General features: G+C 39.2%; 1 protein-coding gene across 1 annotated transcript in view; it reads left to right on the top strand.

Annotated features, from left to right (window-relative positions):
* pcdh17 (protocadherin 17) overlaps nucleotides 1–19,589 on the top strand; it is a 90,135-nt gene that overhangs the window by 10,466 nt on the left and 60,080 nt on the right. The window lies entirely within an intron of this gene.

Below are 19,589 nucleotides of genomic sequence, written 5' to 3'. Positions count from 1 at the left end.
CTGAATGAGTGGATGGATGAGTAAATCAAACACAAGATCTGGAGAAATTAACGGATATGAGAGGCTGTCGAATGATTTTGATTAAATGTTTTATCTTTGCAGGAAACAGAAATGGTTTGCGTTGTAAAATGGTTTGTTTATCATTCGCTATTATGCTGTTGCATCCGATCCATTCATTTGATTAGAGAAGCAATAGGTGGCGAAATTGTACACTTTCGTTAACTATACAAAATCGTACAGTTATATTTGTATATTTCATAATTTTCCTGGAGCGTATAGCATTTATTCAGTACAATAATTTGGTAATATTTAATACATCAGCACTCTTGCAATGTGATTGTCAAGCTCGGCATTCCTGTTTTCCATGACCTATTATTAATCGTCACCATTTGAGCTATGATAGTACCACAGATAACTTTGGATGTTTATGTCAGTGCGTCATGTTTTCGAAATGCAGAGAGTAAGTAATGTGCGCACAGCGCCGGGGTTATTTAATTACTTAAGCCGGCACCAAAACCTATTAGCGCTAAATGTGAAAAGGAGAAGTATTCCGGCAAGAGTTATAAGACCACAGGATTTGACCCTGGAGGCAGAAAACATCAAGGCACTTAAACTAATTTGCTTGGTCAGTGGAAGTAAACTCATAGAAGGACATTGCGGTCCAGTGGAGTTACATTTTATTTTAATCATCATTTTAGCATAAAGTACTGATTTAAAAGTTTGTAGTTTCTTTAAATTATCCTCAGCCTACCCCATAACATTCAAAGCAACCATGCCGCTCTAAGCTTGTCTAAAATCTCCCCCCCATCGATTTCCGTGCAAAAACATGTTTCCTTTGCCTTGTCTACGAGGATGTTGCACAGCAGGGTGTTATGGAAGCGGGGTGTTAAGTCCTAGTTACTTGTGAATTTTTGCGCAAGTGGTAATGAGTGATGCTAGCCTCGCTAACGCTTTAGGGCATTGGATGCTTATGGAGATGTTTATTAAAAAGGAGGCATAAGCTAACCCTGATAAGTGTGGTTTAGACGGTATCATCCATGTAGAGGAGAGAGACACCCACATTCAGATGGCTCGGGGTTGACAGAACGTTCCTCTTCTTGGCACTGATTTCCAGCCAGCATTCTAGCAATCCATTTATGAAATTTTCTATTCAACTAGCGGTTCTTGTTATTTATTATTTTTACATCGGTCTTGTGTCATGTTGACACTCTATGTTCTTTAATTAGAAATTAAAACATCATCTGCATGTTTAAATGATGCAAATGTCAACCAAGCAGTCACGTGAATCTCTGCCCTGGTTCCACCGGTCCAAATGGTGTAGCAGATTAATAAATAGTTCATGTTGGCCATGTGTGAACAGTATGGTAGCTAAACACAAAGTCAAATCAAATTACAAGAAGGGACAGATTGAAAGACACAATCTAGCTAATAAATAATTAAACATTAGGTATAAATGAATGCATTTTTGTGCCGAAATGCTACGCATTATAAAAAAAACACCAGCAACCTGTTCATAAATTGTACTATTAGTCCAAATAGAACATGCAATTTTGTGTGAATCTTTACACAAATAAACACCCACAGCTGTCTATTGTTGTGCGTCTGGCCGTGGGGAGGCTTTTCCTTATAGCTCTCCGCTGCGTCCTTCTTTGTATGGCAGAAATCGGGGAGCATTGTTCAATCACAAGCTGTTTCGAGCATCATCTCTCTTTTTGTTATTTGCAGATTGCATCAATACCCCTGCAGGCCCACTATAGACCCCGAAGGGTTCTTCGAATGCCTCCCATGGGCCTCCTTCTGCTAAACCGTTTAAATGGTGGGATCCACTTAAGGATGTTTGTTTGGTTTCCTTTTATTTACTTCTTTTAATTTCTTTATCAAAAGACGCACTTCTTGAGCGTCTATGATTAAGATTCAAAGAGCATCTCAGAATGTACGTAGATCTGGTAGATGCTAATAATAAAATTGGCATCCTGTTTTAATGTCAGACTTGTTTTAACAAGTGCTGGAGGTCGGCCAATCAACAGATCTTTTTAGTCATTCAACAAATGTTACCTTTTTTTAGCTTTCTCAGGTACGTTTTCACACTGGGATTTGTTCCTGTTTTTTCACGCTTTCCACCTTGCTAAACTGTCTCCCTTTTATTTAAGGAACTATTTGTAATTTTCCAACGGACATGTTGCCGGTTGCAATGTCGTGGTGTGTTAAATATTGTTAAAGAAAACAGGTAATTAAAACATTCACACTAGCATAAACAGTAATTTCTCGCCTGCCGGAGGGCAATGTTCGGACGAGTTCGTTTTCGCCCTCCCGTCTCGCACTAAAATCATCCACTTGCTTTTTTAGTGAATTAACCGAAGATAGGTTTTGGCTCGAGGCCTGTTTTTCCAGTGGGGATTTGTGTGGAGAAAGATGGCTGTCTTCGATAGTATCGAATTGCCACGTGACAGTGCCGACAGGTAACATAATCCCTGCATCTGTGGCCCGGTCGAGTTTAATGAGAAGCTTGTCAGCACTCATGTTTTGTACACAGTCTTATCTGTCTACGGTTACAACTTTTCACCTGCAGCCTTGTGTGGATGAGCTGAGGGTTGTCAGCACCCGAAGACAATGGCCGACGGTTTGGGGAAGCTAATATTTCGGCTTGTTTGTTTATCTTAATCATACTAAATAGAGTGTGAACATCCCTGACTGGCAAAAAAAGTTGTCCGTCTGTTTATGGTTCTAATTCACTTAGTTTTTGGTGCTCTCTCTCTCTCTCTTTCTCGCACTCCCTCTCTATCTCTCCGTTTATGAGGATGATGTCATTTTCTGTTTGCATTTAATAATGCTTTATGTATGCTTTGTATATATTAGAACTGAAATATTATTATAAATCATACAAAAACAACTACATTGTATGTCTTGATACAAAAAGAGATTGATTTTAAAAAGACACTTTTATTAGGTCTCACAGCTGCGTCTTTATTTCTTGACAGTATTTTTGGATATTTATGAAAACCTTTTCAATCAGGCATAGTCAGTCAGCCTTTCAGTCCTCTTTTTATGGTCGCATAGTTACTCTGGTTATATAGTATTTTATTACTACACAGTCCATTTTATAAAAGTAATGGATATAATTTATGACTTTTTATCATACACTAGGTCAAAAAGGGACGAACCCAACCCAGTAAGCTGTAGTTTAACCTATGCTTGGTTGTTTCAACCCAAACTGCTGGGTTGTTTTAATCCATTGTTGGGTCAAATATAATTTTTTTTAACCCAATAGCTGGGTTTCCCAGCTAACAAGAATACGTAACTGTTACGTTACGTCGAAGTAATGTGATGACCAAACTTATGTCGTCGCGACATGAAAAGTGAAATTCCTGGATTTGTAATCTGCCTGTCAAGGTCACGTCGCGACTAGTGATGTTAGGTTCTTGAACGAATTGTTCTTTTGAGCCGGTTCTCAAGAAGTAACCGGTCAAGCCGGTTCACAAATCAAACTGAATCAAACTTTAGTTTTCGGCATAGGTTCCCGGGTTCATGACGCACGATGCACAGCTGAAATAGCACGTCGGACTCAAAAAGAACCGTACGAAGTTTGTCTGTGATTGCCGACGATTCTGATGGATGAGTTGCTGACACTGCGTGTGAATCACGGAGGATTTGAACAAGCCTGATGCGCAAAGTTTCTTGTTTTGTTAGTTTCTTGACATGCTTGTTTTATTAAAAAGCTTTAGTTTTAGTACGATTTATTGTGCAAGCAAATCATATTTTAGTTGTTTAGGCAAAACCAATGAGTTTAAAAGACAAGTTTATTTATTCTTTATACTTAGGATACGTAGAACACATCCGCAATTGTGCCTTTTAGAAATCTTTTCCAAGTTGTAGGCTAGTCAAAACTTGTCAGTTGTATTTGACGTTTACGATCCGCGATTGAAACTGTGACCACAAACATTACTAACTTGTGAATAAAAGGCAATAAATCAGCTATGCCTTCACAAAAACAAATTATTAATTGAATGTTTTAATGTGTAGTCACAAACGACTTTATTTTATTATACGACTTTGTTTCATTGATACAAGTAGTTAGAAAATAAATGCGTAGCGATGTCATTTCTTGATGATGTCAGGAACTGGTGAATCTGCATTTTGAACAGTTCAATGAGCCGAACTGTCCGAAAAGAGCCGGCTCGCGGAAATGAATCGGACTTTGCATCACTGGTCGCGACAACGTAATAGATTAAAAGTTTTGTGTTGGTAATTTTGTGTTTGTGCTTTGAGTTCATCTGAAGGCGGGAGACACGTGCTGTTTTTGGTTTCTCATGTAAAGAGCAGCTTGCGTGGTTTATTTAATCTATTCTATTTTGACTTATTTAAGGGAAACTTTGAAAGTTTTAACAAGCTTACCTAAATAGAAAATGAAATGAATGTTTATATATTTGTAATTGTAATAAAATCACCTCCCTGCAGTTACTTTGCTAGTAAGTTATGAAATTACCAAAATAGTACGAATGTATTGCGTAACTTGAACGTACTTGGTTAGCTTGTGACGTTAGGAGACCGTACTGGCGACGTACGTAGTGATTTGGTACTGTAATGGTAATTAAAGGACGTTGCCAGTTACGTTGCCAGCTAGTAAGTCATTTAATTACCAAAAAGACCAATAAATTACGTAACTAGTATGTTGTGTGTTAGCTGGGTTGACCCTTTTTTGACCCAATGCAAGACATAAAAAGAGATATTTCCCATTGCATCTACTCAATTCTAACCAAGCTGACACGATGTTTACAGCTATAGAGATTTTAAATGCAAACTTCCCACGAGAAAATTGCATGCAGTATAAGACCGCCCCATCTCTCCATCTTAAGGAAAGGCATCATAGGCGCCCTTTTAAAAGTAGATCAATCCGCAGTCTCTGAACGGTTTGATTGATCTAAAAGAGTGAGAGGTTCATAACCGGGCCGGTCCGGTCGGCGAGTTGTTTTCTAAAAGGCCACTAACACACTTCGGGTTGATAATTGCAGCTCCTCTTTCTCATCCACCTCTCTCTCTCTTTTACACACTCGCTCTGTTTGCTCTCTCTGCGCTCGTGGTTTCACATCAGATGTGCAGCGGCTCATGTCGCTGATGCCCAAATCCAAATTTGTGACGATCAGATTATCTTGTCACCATAGCAATCTTCGCACTTCTCCGTGAATCGATTGGCTAGTAAATGAAGTTGCGTGCTTAAAATCCGTTGCCTCCATCTAAAGGTAGAAGTCTTTGTTTTCATAACAAACACTGTGTTACGGAGCCACTCCAGAGGTCACATTTAAAATCTCATATGGAATTTTATTCCAAACTGTTGGAGGGAAAAGAATGAGTCAATCATTCCTCTTTATAGGATGAAGATGAGCGGGACAGGTGGAGGGCACGAGGAGAGGAATCTATTGACTCCGAACCGTCAGCGCCCTCAATCTTCCCATTGAAGGTTGAAATTTAAGCGTGTTTGAAAGCAAGGTCAGCTGAGTTTATAGCTTTAGATTATGCAATTGTTTCTTCAGGGGGTTGCTGATGAATCTCACAGCCAGTAGCTGACAGGTTCCTAATGCACAGCGGACAGAGTTGCTATGGGTCAATCTGACACGCGCTGCATTAAGCAAACCTCACTTTTTTAACTTATGTACACACACACACACACAAAGAGATTGCACATAGCTGACCATGAGAGAAATGGAAAGAGTGAGCGAGAGAGAGAAAAGAGCCAGTCACCTTGAAGTAAAAGACAATTGTTTCAAATGCTGCCAGAACAGTAATGTGTAGGCTTTCATGTGGCATCTCTATCCATTGCTCTAGTGACTTAACAAAACTTGCTTTCATTTTTATATTGAATCATATTATATATTTAATTTTCTGCTTTGCTTGTGAGCTTATCATCTCTATTTGACCTAAATTTAAGGCTGTGTTGCCTGTCGCTTGGCAGTTTTTGCATGCAGAATTGTAGAGAAGGGTGCACATGTTGGTAGTGAGTAATGGATTTCTTTGCCTTGCTTATGGGAACACCTTTAGGTGATCTTCTGGTATCATCTAATCTGTTTAAATAAGTATGTTGTGTTGCTTAAACTGATTTAGGAGGTGAAGTTGTTCCCAGATTTTGTTTTTTAGGAATGGAGATTTCTTACCACTCTCCTTTCATGTTATGCCAAAAAGCTCTTGCTAGTTTATCATTTTGTAATTAGTGGTTCTTGTTAAGCCTCGCACTTACAGTAAGTGATTTGTACAAACCTCTAACTTTAATTATGGCAAAATATTCTATGTATATGCACAGTATTGGGTGGACCACCTAAAACGCCCTAACAACCATCACATATTGCCCTGGCAACCACCCTAGCAATGTTCCCATCGCTCATTCCCATCTACTTCTAAACTGGGACTAATTAATCCGTTGCTGCACATTTGGATTATAGGGTTGAGGTCTGGAGCCTGCAGGAGCCACTCGGAGATTAACATCTCACTGTTCATCTTCTGCCATTTACATAGACAAGAAATAAAGGGAAATAACACTTTCTTCTTCTCAGTTACTTTGTTTTAAACGACCTGGTTAATACATTTTTCGACAGTTTCACTCAAGGGCCTGCCTGTCTGTGCATGGGGATTGTTGCCGTGTGACGGCGGGAAGGCGGTTTAGCGTAAAACAGCCTCTATTTTGAGACGTGTGTTAACTGCTGTGTTAGGAATTTCAGGGAGAACGGGTGGGGAAAAGTGATATTTCATTCTCTCAGGCAGAACATGTCACAGATACGGTTTGGTGATACCAACACAAACAGACCAGCAACCTAGTCAGCGTCCTATTTTAAAGACCCCCATGGAATCAAAACTGGTCTTTTGTGGGGTTTTTATCTTTATTGTACATTAGTAAAATACTTAGTTTAAATTGCTTTTTGAGAAATTGTAGAAGAAACATGTGAGGTGTAATAGATATTTAAATAAAGTATTTAAATCTCTTGAGATTTAAAAGTTTAAGCTTTGAGCAGTTACATTTACAGTATTTCTTTCCCTGCACTGCTTTATTGTTTTTTTTTGTTTGTTTTTTTTGTTTTTTGTTGAATCTACTCAGATTTACAAGTCATGTCAACTTACTATTATTTATCTTGACAAGAGATGAGTTGCTGACCTTTTTCAACAACAGTATATTTTATAAGTTATAACAACTCATCTCATAGTAAGTTGAAATGACTTCAAATTTCTGAAGGCAGCAAATAATTTTTTACAGTGTGGGAAAGCAGACCTTGTGTTGCATGACCCAAACTTTCTTTCCAAAATAAGACGGATTACACTCTTAAATATAAATATGCATTCAAAAAGCCACAAAAGAAGCATTTTTGACTTTCTGTTTCACAAGAAAATATGCCATCACAAGTCAAAAATGTGCTCATCAAGCCATTTCATGGGTTCTTGTTATGACATTATTCTCTCCTTTAAAAAGAGGTTAGCGATAGCTATTAGTGAGATGTGCAGGTCAAGGTTTTTTCCCAATCTGCGAGTCCCGCTTTTATGAAATTATTTGGCACGCCCCAGCCCGCCCCGCACCACTGTATCTATTTTTACAACCCGCCCTGCACCCGCAACCATTAAATAGTCATAATAGGCATTGTAATGTAAATGAAAACAGGCTTGATTGGCTTAAAAACAGCCCTGTAAACTGGCAACAACATACGCCCATGATCTAAAACCAGCATGGTCATATTAATAACAAGATAGGATAATCATAAACATTTAAACATTTACAGTACAAAGCAGTGTCTGTTCCCACTATTTCTGAGAACCGGTCCCATACATTAAATGGCAGCTTGACCTTATTTTCTTTTAATGATGAAAATTCCCGACTTTAAGTTCACCCGCACCTCATCTTCCATCTTCACTTTTATTTATCTGTTTGTTTTGTTGTTGACGGCAGAAGCTGATGGGCGCTTTCGTGACATGAGGCCAAAGGTTTGTGAACATCACGCGAGTTACGTTGCTACGTAGGCCTATATTGTACGTTTTTCAAAGAACCATAATAAAATCAGAAAATATATGAAGAGTTTGGTTCCAAAATGCAGTAAATCTTTTTTGACTAATTTGGGTAAAAAAGTGACAAGATGAATTATTGTTTGCAATGTTGTTAAGCAGTTTTTTGCATTTTGCAGAGAAAGAGGACTGGCGTTTGGGAAAAAGGGAAAAAATATGACAGAATAACACGGCGGATATCGGATGTTGCATAAAATTAAGAATTACTTTTTAATACTGACCAGAAACAAATATTGAATTTGGCAGTAACTATTTTATTTTTAATGGCGTTTATTGCGTTTTGGAACTCATATATGTTTAGATATTTAATATAGGCTATAGGGAATTGCAAGCAACCAACAAGGTTTTTTATTTTGTTTTTAATGACCCGCCCCAACCCACAAATAAAGCGAGAATTTCTTTACCCGCCCCAACCACCCGCGGGTTAGCATCACTAATAGCTATGCTTGTATGAAAGATAAGAAAACCTATGGATCCCATCTCACCATCCAGGCTTCCTCATAAGCTCACCATTGCATTAGTATTTTCAGTATTCAGACCCCAGAGAGGGTTGCACATAAATAATCCATCATTTCTCCTGCAGACATCAGCTTCATTCATTCATTTGTTTGTTTGGGCTTCCCGACAAGTGCACGCAGATTCGTAAGAGATGCACGTGTTAGCTGCTTTTCTTCATGCCCCACACAGCAGAAGCCAAAAGCAGCGTGACTTGCATGACTCCTGGGGGTGGCTTAAGCAAAGCTGATGATAGTCTCAGCTCCCAAATCACTAACAGGTGGTCTAAGACTGGGCTGTACACACCCTCCGCAGGCTACGTGAGGGGGGTTTCAGTGGATGTCTTTTCTAAGGAAAGATTAAGAGGTCTTTGACCTGCTGCTCACTAGTTTTAACACCTTCCCAAGCAGAGTAAACCCTATTGGTGAGAGCTGTAAGGCTATTGGCAGAAGGGTTATCGTGCCTAAATAGGTTTAGCTTGGCATGCCGGTTATCTCTTCTGCTTTTGAAAGATGACCAAGTGTCGTTACCTCGTCTCAACTTCCAAAGCGCTGCTCAGGCGAAGAGCTACACGCTCCTTAGACCTCTTAGATACTTATCCAGTGATAATTTAATCTTTCGAGTCAGGGCCGGAGAACCCTGACCACAGCTCCATTTAGGTTCCCAGCTGCAGCCTTTTAACGGGGAGCAGATAGGGCCGATATCGAGGTCGACGTCTAGTGGATGTGTTTTGTGGTTGGGTTTTTTCGCAAGGCCACCACTTTGTAAAATGGAAAAACTAATAATGGAGGCTCCAGCTACACGGAGGATCGTTTTGGGCACTGCGTGCAGATGTGTGCTGTGAAAGTTAGATGTAAAAGTTTAGCTTTGGTTGGGTTTACATTACGCCACATCTCTCGGTATCATTATTGTGTCATGCCTCATTGTCTTTAATAAGGAGGTATGCTTGCGATTGGGAAGGTTGAGTAGGAGCTCTTAAGAAGCTCAGGCAAGTTGAGTGTATTGATTTTTCTCTTCTAACTCCATTGTCTGCACTGTGGGTTTTCCCTCTTTCTCATTCCTCCTCACTTTCGCTCCTTTGCACCTTTTCCATTAGCAGTGCACGATTAATTGAATATATAATCAAATGCTTTATGTACATTTTCTGTAAGACTTTACAATAAGGTTGCATTTGTTGACATTAGTCGACGCATTAGCTTACATGAGAGGTTCTAGCAGACCAATCACAGCGCTTGCGGTTCACGTAGAATTGATGCATTGTTAATTTTTTTGGGGTGGTGCATGTCATGGTACCGCATATGCTACGTTGTACACATGAGGCAGAAGTTTAAATTGGGCTTAACAACAAACAATACATCTACAGCATTTATTAATATTCCTTCATGTTAATATTAGCTTTTATAAATATAACTTATTAAATCAAAGGTTGAAACTTTTAACATTAGTTAATGCACAATAAACTAACATAAACAGCAACAAAGCGAATTCAAAGCTCGCACAAATTTCTTTTTCGTGTCATTTTATGTATTGTTTTCTCTCTTTTTTTTTCTATTTTTAAATGATTGTTGCTTGGGGTTGGGGTTAGATTTTGGGTTTGTGTTAGGATGTACTTTTAGTGTTGGTTTCTACATGTTTTTCTTCAGCTTTTAAAACTATTCTCACCTGGAGTTGGGGTTTGGGTTAGGATGTCTAAAAATGTAACAGAAAGTGATTCTAACCCCAACCCCAAGTGACAATAATAAAAAGATAGGAAAAAACAATACATACATAAAATGAAACAAAAAGAAAGTCATGCAAAGGACACGAAAAACTATTTATAGAAATGACACAACTAGGGATGTCAATTTATGCATTTTCCCATATTCGATGATCATTTAAATTAACGATCAATCAATCGAATAATTGTTAACAGTAATAGTGCAATAAGCCATTACAGCAGTGGCATATATATAGCCAATGACATAAAAGTGTGCGTAAAAACGCCAGCTTCCTCACGCAAATTAAAAGATTAATTTTATTTTGTCTAAATAATATGCTAGTGGGATTGTAAAATGAGTCGATGTAGTTGGTGTTTTGATAAAAATCCTCAATTTAATCTCGTAACGAAATATAATGACTAATAGACACAGTAAACTCCGCCTCATAATGGGCAATCCGCACAGTCGCATGCATCCATGACAAAATAAAAGTTTCATTATCATCAAGTGTTATTTTTCTAGTTGTTCACCTCGCTTTCTGAGTCGTCGATACACCGTTTGTTGTAATTATATCCAAGAAGCACACGAAAGGGCACTTTTCACGTCGTTACCTCAGCTTTAGACCTGCGGCGTACTTTCAGCAAAGATGCTTATGTTATGAAGACTTCAACCTTCCATTAGAAAACCCACAACAGTGTTTAGCGTGTAGCGCCTCAGCCAGTCATGATGATGATCAATGATATATGTTGCGGGCGTTTAGAGTGTAACGACAGTCAGTTACAGTTTACATTTAAAGTGCGTGTTGCAGGTTAACCACCACTGTCGATTAATGGGTACATAAATCACTCAAGATATGTGTATAATTTTTAAAATGTCTCAAAAATGGTCTTAAAGACCACTTTTTTTACGTTTTTGGTATTAACGGTTATTTTAACGCAATTCTGCGATGACGTCACGTTGGGGAGAAGTGGAGAAAGACTCAGCCAGAGCCATAGAGATAGATGAGACATTTATTGCTGTTTAATACTTACGTATATAATTTGGAAATCATATATACATCGTAGGAAATATATAATGTGTTATACTGCAAAGTTACCATGCTAATTATTATTTATGATATATGTGGAGATAAATAAAACTTCGCAAATCTGCTGATTTGATCCATTCATGTCCTGACCACCAGGCTAGAGATTTTTAAACATCCTTAATCCACACTTACTAGTCTATCAAATAATATCTCAAATATATTGTTTTGTGAAATAAAAGGATGCTTTGTTATATTGTTTATGCGATTATAACGAATCACACGATCATTTTATACGCAGCAGCAGTCAGCAGCACACTCGGATCCGACCGCATACATACTGTAATAAACAGGCGTTCGGCGGCTTTTTACATCACGACAGACTGCCATTTGAGGAGGAACCGCTCATTGATCACCGTATTTTTATAAATCCTGTACATGTTTGGACCTGCCGAACAGGTTGAGCACTTTCATATACTTTGTTGAGCAGAGAGGCTGCACTTTGACCAGCGGGCTGCGGGAACCGGCGCACATCACGCCGCCAGACGGTGTTGTTAACTCGAAACGTATAACTATTATCAGATCGACCCACCGGGAAAGTCCCGACTCTCTCGATTGCTATTCCGCTACTGGCTGTAAGAAAGTGAGTGCGTTTGGGTCGCTGGTCCCCGCGAACAGATGTGACGTGCTTCACTCACCTTCCAGGATTAGAGACATGCTGCCAAAACCGTTTGTGCTGAAGATCGCATAAAAGTTACACCCACTTCAGGCAGGATCATCCCCCTCAAGCCAGCATGCACGAGTATGTTAATTGTTTGTTTACTTTCTACACGAAGATATGCTAACGTTATGCTATCTGGCTGTCTGCCTATCTCTCTATACTAGCCTATCCATCTGTCTGTCTATCTGTCTGTCTATCTATCTGTCTATCTATCTGTCTATCTGTCTATCTATCTATCTATCTATCTATCTATCTATCTATCTATCTATCTATCTATCTATCTATCTATCTATCTATCTATCTATCTATCTATCTATCTATCTATCTATCTATCTATCTATCTATCTATCTATCTATCTATGTAAATAATCTGCGCTATCAGAACTGTACTTTACTCGTCTTTCTATAGTCATTCTCAATGCTCTCAAGGCTGCTTTGGTAAATTCTCTCCCCAGCGTGACGTCATACAGTGCGTTGTGGGGGAAAGGAGAATCATTGCAAACCGCTGTACTTTTTCATACTTTTTCGGGTTTTGTGATACTCAACAACATAAAATACAATGGATAACAGTTTAAATGTTTATTATTAACAAGCAAATTGCACAAATTCGTTGAAAAATTTTACCTGCAAAACGCCCTTTAACAGTTTCTTGCCAGAATTTAAGTTTTTCATTTTAATCTGTTTATTAAAAACGGCTTCTGGACGCCTTCCCTGTGTAAAGCAGCGTTAGCAGCGTTGCTATGCTAATCTTGCAGGCTTCCCCGAAGAGGGTCTTTGCTTTCAGTATCCTAACTGTGTTTAGATTTTCGGCATCGGACCCTCTCAGATCCTCTGCAGATGCCATTTTGTTGCGTTAGCAGCCAGCCTCGTCTCGAATGAGGACTAAAAGCCCAAGTGTGTGTCTGGCATCGAGCATCGTTGTGATCATGGCTAGTTTAAGTTCTTCGCGCTTGGTTAGTTTTTTCACCAGCTGTGCATGTGCTTTGCGCAGGCGCCAGACACCCACTTTTTATTGTTTTATCGATTTAATTCTTATCGACAATTAATCGATGATCGATTAATTGTTAACATCCCTAGACACAACAAATGCAATCGTGCTCAAGGCTTGAAAAAAGCTGAATTTTATGCCATGGACACAAATAAATTAATCACATTTTCCGTGACTATAAAATTACTTTCCGTGAGATCAGTCTGATTTAGGGATGGGTACAAATACATTTCTGGATAATTTTCAAGGTTACAGCAGGTATATTGCCCCATTGAAAAGCTAAAGGTTAATATGTTTCAAAATTTTCTTACAGTCTGGTACCCAAACACACCCCAAGTATTTAAAATAATTGACTGGGAACTCTATGGAGAGGTCATTTTCGTTCAAACATTACCTTTTTTCACACCTCGCCATGTTTTGCCCATTTAGTTTTGCAAGCGTCCATGTTTATGAATATAGTAGGCCACAGCGGACCAGATCAGCTGCGTTTGTCTGGGATTGTTTGTTTCTGAAGTGCTCTAAAAGCTTTGTGCTCATTCGAAGTGTCCTAAGGGAGGGCCAGACCACCAGCGGAGGAGAATCGGGAGAAATCCGCAGTCTGTTGTGTTTAGAGGCTCTGGGCTTTCAGGAACGACCTCGGACGATTAACAAATCAATTACACGCCGCTGAATTTCACAACAGAGAGATGCATGCCGTAGCTCTGTGACCTCGGCGTGAAGCCGTGTTGATTCAAGCCCTGCACTCCGACCAATTTCTGAGCACACTGCTTCAGCCATAACCTAACAGGTGAACTTCAATAACAGAGAGCAGATTTTAAGCACGTGTGTTTGTTTGTCTCGACACCCACCGAAGCAGAAGTGTGCTTGACATTTCCGAAGCAGCGCCTTGGCTTTTGAAGCCTCCAGCTATAGCTTTGACACCTCCTGCTCTCCTTCACTCAAGAAAACACAGAGTTGGCATTTTTAAATGGTTGTATTTCTAGTGTACTGATATTATGTAAAGTATCATGTTTACGATTTTACAAATCAGTTGAGGAATGTCAGTTGTTTTATAATATATGTACTGTAAAAGCAATTTTATGTTTCAGACAGAGAGCGCAAATGGGTGATTCTCACGAAATCCAGACTTAGAAGGTGTCCAGCATCAGATTTTTTTTTGGCAAATATGGGGTTAAGGTCTGAACTTACTATAACCATTATTTTTAGAGGATTTAAAAAATATTTCCTATATAATTATTTAAATTTTTTTAGATTATCATTATCAAAAATTATCATTACCGCAACATTATATTACATTAAATATATGCATTTACAAACTCATGTTTCGGTAATGAGAACTAAAAAATGCAACTTTTATCTGGAGAGAAAAAATAAGAACTGCTTACCTGGTAGCCATCTTGAGTGTCACAGTCAATTATGTTCCTTCTAACAATTTTTTTTTGTTGTTGAAATGTTAGTTCCTTGAGGGCTTAAACAATGATTGAAAATTGTTGCGGAGGATGAGAAAATTGGTCTTGGACACATTTATATTCCTTATAATTGTTTCTTTACTGTAAATGTTTATAGTATTACATGCACTGAAGCTTTTTATTTTTAAGATTTTTTAACTATAAATATTTCCATATCAAAGAACCCAAATCCAGTCATGGACACATTGCGGTAATGAAAATTTTCTCCTTAAATGTGGAAAAAACAACAAAATTGGTTTGTATGATGTCATTTGAAAACCATTTGCAAAATAGTACATGAAGAGATGTTTGTAACTGTATGCTTCTTATTTTGATACCCTTTCTTTGCATTTACTTTTTTAAATTATAATGTTTCATGACACCTCATAAGTCTAATTTCACAAGAATCACCCAAATGTAAAAAAAAAATTACACAATACTTCAATGCAACAGTGTATAAACTGCTCTGCATAGTCAAATGTAACCATAAATTAATTGGCTCATGATGCCACCAGCATTGGGTCGAGTTCGCACCACACACTAGTGTATAATACCTTTTATTATTCGAATTACTTCCACACTCTTCATCCAAAAAAAGGGAAATAAAATGATGGATTTCTGTAGAAGTAAAACATGTGGTGCAACGTGGGTAGTGGAGTTGTTAAGCTGTCAGTGCAATCGCAGTACACACTTCAGCTGAACCATGGGCCACGGTACTTGAAAGGGAATTATACAGGAACAAAAGGTGCGCGTGTTTTAGCAAATTACTTCCGAGCAGTTTTTCCCTTCTCTTTGGGAAAGAAGTGCTCCGATGTTCCGTGTTCATCTCTTGTTCTCTTTCCCTCTCCCTATCCTTCATCCAGACCTCTTGCTCTCTATTTCGCACGTCTTGCTCCCCAAGGCCTCTGAGTGGTTAAGCCATCCACAGTTTTTCGTCTCAGAGAGGCTATCCCTTGTATCACACCTCTAATGTGCTTAACCGGAAAGTCAAGCTGACCCACTCACTCTCTCTCTCTTTCTATCTCGCTGTCTCTCGCTCTTTCAATGTCTGGTTCTTACTCTCCTCCTCCATATCTGACTGTCTGCCTTAGGTCTCAACGCCGTGTCTTAAGTTTCCAAGAGGGGCTGACCATGAAAAATTACACCGTAAAAGCCTTTTTATATATCATAATGAGCTTAAGAAATGTGTTTTCCACTTCACTTGTTTTAAGAACAAGGGCCAGAGCTATAAGGACGAATTCAAAGTCAGACGGCAGTCCCATTCGGTCTTGTTGTGAGCAGCGAGCACCAGTTTTGTAACTAATAGTCGCTTGTTGTTTACCTACAGTATACTAGAAAAGGACAATCCCTGTCGTTTTATGTACTCATTATGGGATTATGTTCTGCTATTTCCAAAGAGGAAATTGGGTCTTATCTGGTGTGTTTGACAGTTGGCTCATCTGTATCTGTGTCAGATGGACATGGTCGCTCTGGAGTTCCGACTGCCCCGAAGTTCTTATAATCCCAGACGGGATTATGGTAATCTTCTTCTCTTCATTTTTTTATCAGGATTTGTGGAAAGAAATGGTGTTTCGATATGGTTATTGCCTCTAAGATGTAGTATGTGGCTTAAATATGCATCAGGAGCTCTTTTGTGGCTCTGAAATTGAAAATCGCCGTAATTGCTCTCAAAAAGGATTTCATGTACTCGAAGCACAAAAGAACAGAATTACGACAAATGTAATGCTTTATAATCACATACATTTCTTTAAAGTGTAGCCTAATATGGCATGTATTCAGAACATGTTCCTGTATTAACATTTATTCGTCATGTTTAAAGAGGGCCAGTAGTGTGGTAAATGGGGATTGTTTAACATTGCTCATGAATATTAATTAGGTGACATTTAGCCTGCATTTTTTTTGTGTGTGTGAGCAAAACAAAACTTAAACTATGTTAATCTCTCAAAGTGCAGGATGCTTACAGAAGGGACCATTTAGGACAGCGATATAAGTTGTATCGTACCCAGACGCATGTGACCCGCGCAGAGATTAAACTTCACCATTAACGTCGACTCTAATGACGATTTATCCAGTCGGATCTGCAGGCGCATCAGCACGACTTTAAACCTCAAACAACAGAAACCCGTGCGCTGCTGCTGCTATTATGTTTAAAAGGCTCCTGTCAAATCTAAGCTCGGATAAAACGGATGACCTGCGGTGTCTGTTGGGCTCCACGTAATTAATCTCGATGAATATAACTCTGACCACAACCGTCTAGAGTCATGCGGCGTTAATTTCAAAGGAAGCTATTAATTTTTCAAAACTTTTAACTGGGGGTCTGGGGTGGCGCGCAGGAAATAAGCGGCGATGGCATTTGGTGCGTTAAGGCCAGACGATTGATAGGCTCAGTAACCACAGGAAAAACATGACCAGCTAATTGAATTTGATCACTTGGTAATATAGCAGAGAAATGACCTGATCAATGCGAGTGCCATTCTCCATCTCCTTTGAGTATTTTCCTATAATGAATACGGTCTGGTTATTCTCTTATGCATTTGATTCGTCATGGGGTAACTCGTTCTGTTTGTTTGTTATGTAGTGGGAAACATCGACCGTCTTTCTTTATCAAGCTTTATTGTGTACGTTTCGCAAATGCTATTCCACCCAGGGCCTTTGTGTTCAAACAGCCAAACAAACTCCCCCGTTTGCCCTTGAAACCTTTGATTCTCAATAGCTTGTCTTTCATGTGACTGTTTAGCACTCAATTAGTTTAAGGCACAAGGGCGCTGTGTAAACCTTTAGTTTGTCATTGTATGCGGTGCGTGTGAATAAACGGTAGGATAAAGTTCTGTGGGTGTACAAGACAAATATAGTGTCCATCCCAAAAAGCACAGATGGTTTGTTCAGACATAACCATATATATTTGTCCACCTGGCAGATCTACAAGGTGAAAGTGGAAGATTTTTCTTCATAATACGCAGACGCTCCTCTCCAAGTTATGTTTGTATTGTCAGACAGTAAAGGGCACGTACCTGGCACGGTGGAATACCCAGATGCATTTCACAAGCCGGCGAGCTCCAGTGACGTTGGATAGGCAGATGGGCATGTATGCTGCATAAGCATCCTGACTCTCCCTGAGGGCACCTTCTCCCACCTCCATAGCTCTTCACCTCTTCCTTACTCTATACTTCTCATTCTGTTTGTCCTGCAAACACGCTTCTACACACACTTGCCTTTTGTTCATTTGTCTCTATTGAAAGAAGGCATCTGGTTGGTCACCGTGACAACACTCAAGAGGGGGGTACTAAGGGTTTACTGAAATAGATGAGCCATTTTCTGCCTCTCTCCTGAGAGTCTTGTTTTCTCACACACACACTTACGTGTACAGATTCTCTTTCATTCTGTTGCCTGTTCTTCTGTCGGGGAGCGGGAAGGTACTTTTTATACCTTTTCGTTTGAGTAAGGTGGGTTTACTTAACACTCTGGGTTCAAAAAATGCGTTGACACATTTTGACGTGTTTTCTACTCATCAAAGCAGAATCAACTTAAAATACTCCATCATTAATAATATGTTTGGGGACACTTTTTCCAACAAGTTAATCTGTCCGGATATTTGTCTGCATTCTTGGGATGGATAGATAGAGAAATATATAGGCAGATATACAGACATGCAGGTAGGCAGACCGACAGACAGACAGAACCTTTAATGTAAAGGTGATAATATACTGTGGATAGACAGACGGAGAGACAGACAGACAGACAATGCCTTTAATGTAAAGGTAATAAGCTAATTAGATAGATAGACAGAAAGAGGGAGATAGATAGGTAGATACATAGATAGACAGACAGACAGACAGAGGGAGATAGAAAGATAGACAGACAGACAGAGGAGATAGATAGACAGACAGACAGACAAACCAACAGACATAGATAGATAGATAGACAGACAGATAGACATAGATAGATAGACAGAAAGACAGACAGAGACAGACAGACAGACAGAGGAGATAGATAGATAGATAGATAGATAGATAGATAGATAGATAGATAGATAGATAGATAGATAGATAGATAGATAGATAGATAGACAGACAGACAGACAGACAGACAGACAGACAGACAGACAGAGGAGATAGATAGATAGACAGACAGACAGACAGACAGACAGACAGACAGACAGACAGAGGAGATAAATAGATAGATAGACAGACAGATGCCTTTAGTGTAAATGTAATAATATAAATGGATGGACAGATAGATAGATAGGCAGACAGAGGCAGATAGATAGACAGACAGATGAGATAGATAGACAGAGAGACGAGATAGATAGACAGACAGACGAGATAGATTGATAGACAGACAGACGAGATAGACAGACAGAGAAGATAGATTGACAGACCGACAGAAGCCTTTAATGTAAATGTAATAATATAAATTAACGAACAGATAGGCGGACGTACAGAAAGACAGACGGAGACAGACAGACAGAGGAGAAAGACAGACAGACAGACACATACATACATACATACATAGATACAATGGATAGATAGACAGACAGACAGACAGACAGGCGGAGACAGACAGACAGACAGACAGACAGACAGAGAGACAGATAGATAGATAGACAGACAGACAGACAGACAGACGGAAATAGATAGGTAGATAGACAGACAGACAGACAGACAGACAGAGATAGAAAGATAGGTAAACAGACAGACAGACAGACAGACAGACAGACAGACAGATGTAGATAGATGGATGGATGGGTGGATCGATAGACAGACAGACAGACAGACAGAGACAGACAGACAGACAGAGACAGACAGACAGACAGACAGACAGAGGAGATAAATAGATAGATAGACAGACAGATGCCTTTAATGTAAATGTAATAATATAAATGGACAGACAGATAGATAGATAGATAGATAGACAGACAGACAGACAGACAGACAGACAGACGAGATAGACAGACAGTGAAGATAGATTGACATACCGACAGAAGCCTTTAATGTAAATGTAATAATATAAATGAACAAACAGATAGGCGGACATACAGAAAGACAGACGGAGACAGACAGACAGAGGAGACAGACAGACAGACAGACAGACAGACAGACACATACATACATACATACATACATACATACATACATACAATAGATAGATAGACAGACAGACAGACAGGCGGAGATAGATAGAC

Source organism: Paramisgurnus dabryanus, chromosome 14 (genome assembly GCF_030506205.2).
Source record: "Paramisgurnus dabryanus chromosome 14, PD_genome_1.1, whole genome shotgun sequence".
Lineage (NCBI taxonomy): Eukaryota > Metazoa > Chordata > Actinopteri > Cypriniformes > Cobitidae > Paramisgurnus > Paramisgurnus dabryanus.
Note: the sequence above shows the minus strand (reverse complement) of the source record. Positions and strands in the feature narration are given on the sequence as shown.